At 42.5% G+C, this 8897-nt stretch overlaps 1 long non-coding RNA gene across 1 annotated transcript; it reads left to right on the top strand.

Moving 5' to 3' along the window:
* The first annotated feature begins 2046 nt into the window (after positions 1 to 2046).
* LOC310877166 lies at positions 2047 to 4850 on the top strand. The gene is made up of 2 exons (XR_014570785.1): positions 2047 to 2147; positions 3957 to 4850. It is a non-coding gene; the product is annotated as an uncharacterized lncRNA (long non-coding RNA).
* Positions 4851 to 8897: the final 4047 nt, after the last annotated feature.

Below are 8897 nucleotides of genomic sequence, written 5' to 3'. Positions count from 1 at the left end.
CTGCTATTTTTCAATAGCTAAAGCATGACATGATGCTAACACCAATATGGGTCCCCGCCCAGAATGGGTTAAATACTATACCGGTAGCTTACATGGAACTGACTTTGCTGAATTTATACTTATACTCATGCAGTAGGCCTGAATTAATTAAAAATGTATATCAATTAGCTCTCAAAAGTTGTGCTTTTGACAACCACTAAACAACAACGGCGTATATCTTAGCCTACAACAAGATGTTTGAAAGCCGACGTGAAGTACAGCAGTCAACATGAGATGAAACTCAACCTTGCCTTCAGCTGTGACCCCTGGACTCAGTGGACTGCTGTATAACTGCTGTTCTGACTGCCCCCCAAACCAATAAAACAAGCCCTTAGTGCAGTTGTTTCCTTGTACCACTCGCTCTCTGTTCCTATCTTTCTTTCTCCCTCCCTCTCTTTTTTCTTATTTTTTTTTTTTACACAAAATAGGAACCATTGACATTCAGTGTAAAAGAGAGAGAGAGAAGGGGGTGGGTGGGCTGAGGGTGTAGGGTGTCTCGAGCCCAGTGTGAACAGCTGAGAGGTGTGATTTCACAGGCTAGCTCCCCCCTGTCAGGGTCCTGATTGGGCCGGACAGGAGGTGCAGGAGAGGCCCGGGCTTCTAAAGGACACCAACAGGTGGGAGGCCGCTTTGGAGGGGGGCATGCCCGCTGCCATAGAAAAGGCCGGTCTGAGAGGCCTGTTCTGGGCACAAGTCACCGGGCCAGATATGGAGGAGGATGGTTCACCCCAGTGGAAAGGAGAGGAGAGGAGAGGAGAGGGCGAGCACAGGGCGAGGTAGAAGGAATGGTTCTCCGCAGTGGAGAGGAGAGGAGAGGAGAGGAGAGGAGAGGAGAGGAGAGGAGAGGAGAGGAGAGGAGAGGAGAGGAGAGGAGAGGAGAGGAGAGGGCAAGCACAGGGCGAGGTAGAAGGAATGGTTCTCCGCAGTGGAGAGGAGAGGAGAGGAGAGGAGAGGAGAGGAGAGGAGAGGGCAAGCACAGGGCGAGGTAGAAGGAATGGTTCTACGCAGTGGAAGAAGGGTAGTTTAAGGAGCTTGCCTCGGGGAGAGTTTGCGGCTCATTGCATCAGTGATGAAGTGTGAGGTTGGTGAGTTAGTTTTGTCTGTGTTTGACTCATCATAGTCTACCGAACAACCTTCACTGGACTATTTGGACTAAATGTAATATGGTTGTCTAATTGCGTGCATGATCCATGTTTTCTAATAGATACGGTGTGCTTACAATTGTGATCCAGAACTTTTAGTAGCCTATGTACCAAATTACCTTTTATATTTACATTTCTTATTTTTGTATTACTATACTGCTTTTTGTGGTAAATTCTTACGGTTTATGTGAGAAAGATCAGGGGCCCTATCTTGTGCCACCCCTTATCCCTTATCCCTAAACCTAATTGCATATGTTTTACTCTTTTAAATCATTTTAAAATAGTTAAACTAGCCAGTCTACATCGACACGTTGTGAGCTTGTAGATCAGCTATTTGAACTATTTTAAAATGTTTTAAAATAGTGAGAGAAAACAAAAAAGGCAAGTAATTGTGTATGGATAAGTGGTAAATGGTGAGGCAAGATATAGCCGCAGGTGTCAAACCAGTTGTTAGTCGGCGTTGTCTCTGTTTTATGATGGCCACAGGACGGCCCGCGGCACAGTTTGGCAGGACGTCAGGGAGCGTGACACCTTGTTTTCAGCGTAGGTGTTATGCAGGAAAGCGCACCCCATTATGTTTGGTTACCTCGAGGGGTCTCACTGACGAGGCGTCCAACAATCTGCCTTTGATCTGCATGAGAATGAAGATCAAAGGCAGATTGTTGTGAGGGTTAAGTTGAAACACCATTCATTACATAGGGTTTGTTTTTCCAGCGGAGTTCATTGGAAGGGAGGCCATTTAGGTACAGTATATGTGGCCGTGTAGGAGAGGGTTGTAGTGTAGCCTGTGGCTGTACTGAAGCTCTGATTTATACTCCATCAAATGACACCGTCATACGATGGAGTATAAATTAATCATGAGTGGCCCGCCGCATCCTAACCTCAACTTGGTCAATCTACTGACCGCTGTGACCAGCCACAAGGAGAGGAGATCCATGGATCCAAACCAGACTGCATTCAGTAAAGGTAGGCACACTTTTACAGCAGCATTATTTTTTATTCTTAAAAGAAATGCTTTTTTCCTCATACTGTACAGTTCCTTGCTCATTAAACATATCCACATTGCAGGGTATTTATAATATCCTGTTGTTGGGTTAAATGTGACTTTGGCATATGGCACACTGCAATGTTTTAGGAAATGACATGGGCGACAACCTTTATCTGCCGTTACTTTAGTGCGTGGCGTGTGCCTCGCCCTTTAGAATTATGTGGACACATGGGAGACTGACGTGACCATGAGAGAGACAGTTGGTCAGCCATCACTGGCGGTATTATCTATCAAGCTGCGTGCTGAGAGCTACCGCTCTGGTACTTATAGGGAACATGAGGTATAACAATATCAGATATGGATAAACAATCTTTGTAAGATTCCTACTCATGAAGTAAAACAATATGCTACTGGTGGTAGCATAAAAAAACAAGTCAAACTATTAGGTAAAAAACTTTATAACAGTAGTTTAAATTGAGTTCATGAGACAGAGCTCTATCAAGCCCACTATCATTCTGTGTATTATGTCTGTAAAGCCCCATCCCAACCCCTCTCTCTCTCTCTGTCTGTCACAGTTAACCATTGTTAAGCCGGTTGTTCCTCCCGCTGCTCTGCGGCTATGAAAGGGTGCTTTGTCCCCCCAGCAGCAGGCAGCAGTGCATCCAGTTGTTACTCCTTGTGAAGACATGCTTCCTTATATGCCCATATGAATACGCCAGTTATGGAATGTAAGGAAGTGTGTGGTTTCAAGGGGACTTAAGCGCCACACTGCTGCGAAGACTGTTTTCTTTAATACTATATCCATTATCTGACGAATTAAGGGCAAGTATCGGGCTGAAAAATTGGAACTTCAAGAAATGTATAAGCCTATCGTGTGTATTGTGTGTATTCTCTCTGTGTGTGTGTGTGTGTGCGTGCGTGCGTGTGTGTGTGTGTGTGTGTGTGCGAGCGCGCGCGTGCGTGCGTGCGTGCGTGCGCGTGTGTGTGTGTGTGTGTGTGTGTGTGTGTGGCCCCTAGGACAACAGGTGAGATCCCTGCCATCTCATGCTCCCCTTCAGCCAAAGGCACGTGGACTATAGTTACTCCCAGGGCCACACTGATAGGGTCTCAGGGACCCCCTGGAAAATTCCTGCCCTGCCCCAACTGCTGACAGTCAAGGGGATTGACAGAGCACAGCTGTCACCCATTATAGCAGTGAGAGGGCTTTCAGAAAGGGGGTGGTGGGGGTGGAGGGGTGGGGGGCCATTGGAGAGGGAGAGAGGGAACCAAGAGAGCGAGAGAGAACATGGAGTGTGGACCGGAGCTGTCATTGTGTTATTTGGGTTGAGGAAATTGGGGGAGGGAATGATTGGCGTTCCGAGATCAACGTTTTGTTTGGTAAACATAATGACCCTAATTGGCTCTTGTTGTGTTTAATCACTTTAACCATCATGTTATGCTTTAGCTATTGAAAAATAGCAGATCTACAAGCTCATAGCGCGCCACCGAGTGGCGCGCTACGAGCTTGTAGGTCTGCTATTTTGTGAAAAAGTCGAAGAGCGACTGACATAGAAGATTTTTTTTTAGAATCTGATCTCAGGTCAGAATGGAAAACTGTCAGGATGTATATAGAAGACATTTTTAAAATCTGATCTCAGGTCAGAATGGGATAAGGAACAGTGAAAATGGTCTGGGTATATCTCTCTCCATTATGTCAGATTATGTTCAGCGTTTTCGCTTTGTTCTGTTTGAACCTATAGCTTCACTTTGCTGACATTTTTTTGTTTTGTTTGTTTTCTTCTGTTTAGGTAAGGCTGAACAAGATGTCATGACGTCGTGACCCACCGTACTGTGGCTGGATGAGGGCGGGCGCCACCATCCTACATCTCTCCATCCTCTCTTCCCTCGTTTTCCCCTCTCTGCACACTACTACTGTCTCTCTCTCTTCCATCTTGTCTTCTGTCGCTCCAGCTGAAGCAACACGTCTTGCTGTGGCTGGTCAAACGGAACCAAGTCAGGTGTTTCTGTGAGGTTTGGTCCCCTTCAACCAGCTACTGCGTCGTGAATTCAGTCAGCAGACATCAGCAGGAATGAAAAGACGGCGTGGCATCCTATACTTCACAATGCTTTGCATGTGTCTAGTTTATAGCCACGATAATGGTTATTATATAGTTTTGCATTTTGTCATTAGTTTTTGTTTTCAATTGTAGTTTCATTTTGATTCGTTTTTTAAAGTGGATTTCCTACTAGTTTGTCTAGCTTTAGTTTTAATATAGTTTTTATTGTTTTTTTTTATTGTAATAATATGGATTAGTCAAGGACAAGATTCAACAAGGTTCGAGAAATTGCAAAAACAGCCGATGATCAAGCTCATGATGCGTTGTGGGTTTGTAGATCTGTTATTTTTTGCAATCCTTGAAGACTTTTGACTAAGACTAAACTAAGGACATTTTCTCATTTCTATATGATTTGTGTTCGTTTATCAAACACAAAAGCTACTGTTTCAATCTGTTAGCGTTATATATATATATTTTCAGTTAACACAAAAACTATAGTTTTAGTTAACTATAATAACCGCTAATGCCAATCTTTGGTCTTTGAGAAATAGATTCTGTTTGATTTTGTGTGTAGGCTATCATTTCATTATACTTGTCATGGCATTGTGTGTTTTAAAAGCAAATAAAGTATTGTGGTAAACTGTGTTTATTTTGTATTTCTCTGTTTCATAGTTCATTAGCTATAAACAATGTGCTTTTCTCTTGTATAGATCAGGGTTTGATCTGTTTTTTTAAGTGAGTAGGCCTACTAGAAGCAAAGAACGTAGAAGCAAAAATGACCACAACTTCAGTCCTTTAAACACTATATTTTCCTGGCGCACGCCTCAACAGAACTCATTGTAAAAGACAAAGAATTCCCAGCACTCACAAGTCCTTCTAGTAGGTCTACTTTTAATTCATATTAAAAAACACATGCCTGCATGCCTGTGTTTTATATGAATTCAAAGTACCACGAGGAGGACTTGAGAGTGCAGGCAATGCTTTGTCTTTTCCAATGAGTTCTGTTGAGGCGTGCGCCAGAAAAATATAGTGTTTAAAGGACTGAAGTTGTGGTCATTTTGCTCTACCAGTACTCACTTAAAACCAGATCAAACCCTGATCTTTTAATGGAAGAACAATCTCATCACACTGAACATTTGGCCAATTTACTGTACATACACAAGTGTGTGTGTGTTGCTAGACAGAAGATGGTGCACGCACATCTAAATAGAATAATAATAATAATAATAATAATAATAATAATAATAATAAACAGATGGTGCACGCACATCCAAATAGAATAATAATAATTATAATAATAATAATAATAAACAGATGGTGCACGCACATCCAAATAGAATAATTATAATTATAATAATAATAATAATAAACAGATGGTGCACGCACATCCAAATAGTTCAGGTGCAGGATCCGAAAAAAATGAAAGTAAAGAGGAGATTTTTAAAATCTCCCAAAATAATGTATTAATATTAACAGAGCAGACAAAGCAACAGCGTTTGGGCCTAACCGTGTTGCCAGATAGCCAGCCACATATAAGCACATTATCTGTTTTACATTCAGATATTTTTAACCACTTTAACCAATTTTTGCATTGGTTTCGAATGGTGAAAATAGCCAATCTACAATTGTTTTTTTTTTTGTTGCTATAATGACAGTGACCAAAACATGGACGACAGCTATTGTTAAAGTGGTTAGGACTTTCACAATGACAACAGTTTAGATTATTATTTTTTTAAACCTTCTGCACTGATCACAAAAGAGTGATCAGATCAATTCAGTCAGTATAACTCATCGCCTTATTTAGTCATATCCAGAGCCATAGAGTAAGACAGAGTTACGGAAACTCTGTTCACTTCATGGGGCTTCACGCACACACACACACACACACACACACACACACACACACACACACACACACACACACACACACACACACACACACACACACACACACTCAGAGATGGGCAAAATACATTGAAAATGTATTTTGATACAAAATACAAATACTGGGTCAAAAAAATGTATCTAAATACAAAATACATCTCATTTCTTCCATCCCAGCGAAATACAAATTACAAAATACAAAAAAGTATTTCAAATACGTATTTCAAATACATGTATTTCAAATACTGCCCATCTCTGCACACACACAAACACTACAGTCAGCCAAAAACACTCTTAGCTTATTTGCACAATTATTTGAAATCAGCGCCTGCACTAATTTAAAAACTCATTGATTGTGGAACCTATAGTCGCAGCTTTAGACCGTATAACATGTAGGCCTACAGTGTTTTCAGTCCACTACTCTCTGACATTAGCCCTCTATTAGCACTGACAGATGAATTAGACGGACAGGGTGGTGTTCTCCTGACATCAGCCCTCTATTAGCACTGACAGATGAATTAGACGGACAGGGTGGTGTTCTCCTGACATTAGCCCTCTATTAGCACTGACAGATGAATTAGACGGACAGGGTGGTGTTCTCCTGACATTAGCCCTCTATTAGCACAGTTTAATTAGACGGACAGGGTGGTGTTCTCCTGACATCAGCCCTCTATTAGCACTGACAGATGAATTAGACGGACAGGGTGGTGTTCTCCTGACATTAGCCCTCTATTAGCACTGACAGATGAATTAGACGGACAGGGTGGTGTTCTCCTGACATCAGCCCTCTATTAGCACTGACAGATGAATTAGACGGACAGGGTGGTGTTCTCCTGACATTAGCCCTCTATTAGCACTGACAGATGAATTAGACGGACAGGGTGGTGTTCTCCTGACATTAGCCCTCTATTAGCACTGACAGATGAATTAGACGGACAGGGTGGTGTTCTCCTGACATTAGCCCTCTATTAGCACTGACAGTTGAATTAGACGGACAGGGTGGTGTTCTCCTGACATCAGCCCTCTATTAGCACTGACAGATGAATTAGACGGACAGGGTGGTGTTCTCCTGACATTAGCCCTCTATTAGCACTGACAGATGAATTAGACGGACAGGGTGGTGTTCTCCTGACATTAGCCCTCTATTAGCACAGTTTAATTAGACGGACAGGGTGGTGTTCTCCTGACATTAGCCCTCTATTAGCACTGACAGATGAATTAGACGGACAGGGTGGTGTTCTCCTGACATTAGCCCTCTATTAGCACTGACAGATGAATTAGACGGACAGGGTGGTGTTCTCCTGACATTAGCCCTCTATTAGCACTGACAGATGAATTAGACGGACAGGGTGGTGTTCTCCTGACATTAGCCCTCTATTAGCACTGACAGATGAATTAGACGGACAGGGTGGTGTTCTCCTGACATCAGCCCTCTATTATCACTGACAGATGAATTAGACGGACAGGGTGGTGTTCTCCTGACATCAGCCCTCTATTATCACTGACAGATGAATTAGACGGACAGGGTGGTGTTCTCCTGACATTAGCCCTCTATTAGCACTGACAGATGAATTAGACGGACAGGGTGGTGTTCTCCTGGGACTGAGCATCAGTCAAATCCACTGAGGGAGCCGGGCATCTATTAGGCCTGTTAGCCTCACATTAGCAGCCTCCAGGACAAGTGTAGTAGTGGTCATGTTTAACTATTCTGTGAAATAGCACCACCCTGTGGTACCCCAGGGTTACTTATTTTCATGTTTGCCTTGTGCTTGCAATTAGATACACAACATATATTTCAGCTGTGCTGCCTGCAGTCAGTCAGATGTCTTCAGCTCCATGTGTACTGCTGTTTGTGGCTTCTCTTTGGGCTAAAAGCAATGTTGTGAGTAATACGTTTATGATGGCAGGTTATTTTATGTTGTTTCTTGTTATTTGCATTCGTACAGATGTATTTTACAACCAGCTTAAGAGATAAGTGATTTGTACTGTTTGTTTGACACATGCTTTCCGTATTGTAACAGTAATTTGGAAATGTTTGTATTTTGTTGTTTCACAAATTGACCAGTAAAACTTCATAAAGACAACGCCTTCTCTGTGGAGTTTGTTGGGAGATGTTTAGCTGGTGGGATAGCCGGCATCCTCAGCTAGTGAGGCCTTCACACTATTATATGGGCCAGTCTTTCTTTGTCAACATAAACACACACGCACGTATACGTACGCACACAGTGACGTGCAGAGAGTGTTAGAGGGGCAGGGGCTGGAATCCCGTTAAGAGGGCACTTTTGGAAAAAAATAGCAAACAATAGCAGATCTACAAGCTCACAATGCGTCGTGCTGCGACGTGTTGAGAGCTTGTAGATCAGCTATTTTCGGGGCGTAAACCAGCACTCTTTAGCTAGTGGGGAGATGCAGTGTATACGACATGGATTTAGAAACAAATTTGTTCAACGCAAAATACTGTGTTCAAATGAATAATAATAATAATAATAATAATAATAATAATATCTGGGGCTTATATAGTTACTGTATATAGTGCGAAGATACTCTAGCAGGGTAATCATCATTATGTCATTTCGATCTTGACCTTGATTATGACCTTGGCTGTTGCTCTCTCCAGCACAAAGGTTAACCTTTGACCCTTTCAACCCCAAACTTAACCCATGTTTGTGGCAGGAACCCCTTTTGGTGTTTTAAACATTATGTTATAATTTAGATATTGAAAAATAGCAGATCTACAAACTCATAGCGCGCCACCGAGTGGCGCGCTATGACCTTGTAGGTCTGCTATTTTTGAAAAATCGTTAATAT

Source organism: Protomyctophum parallelum, assembly GCF_964188405.1.
Source record: "Protomyctophum parallelum genome assembly, chromosome: 19".
Classification (NCBI taxonomy): Eukaryota; Metazoa; Chordata; class Actinopteri; order Myctophiformes; family Myctophidae; genus Protomyctophum; species Protomyctophum parallelum.
This window is presented reverse-complemented; position numbering and strand designations above follow the sequence as displayed.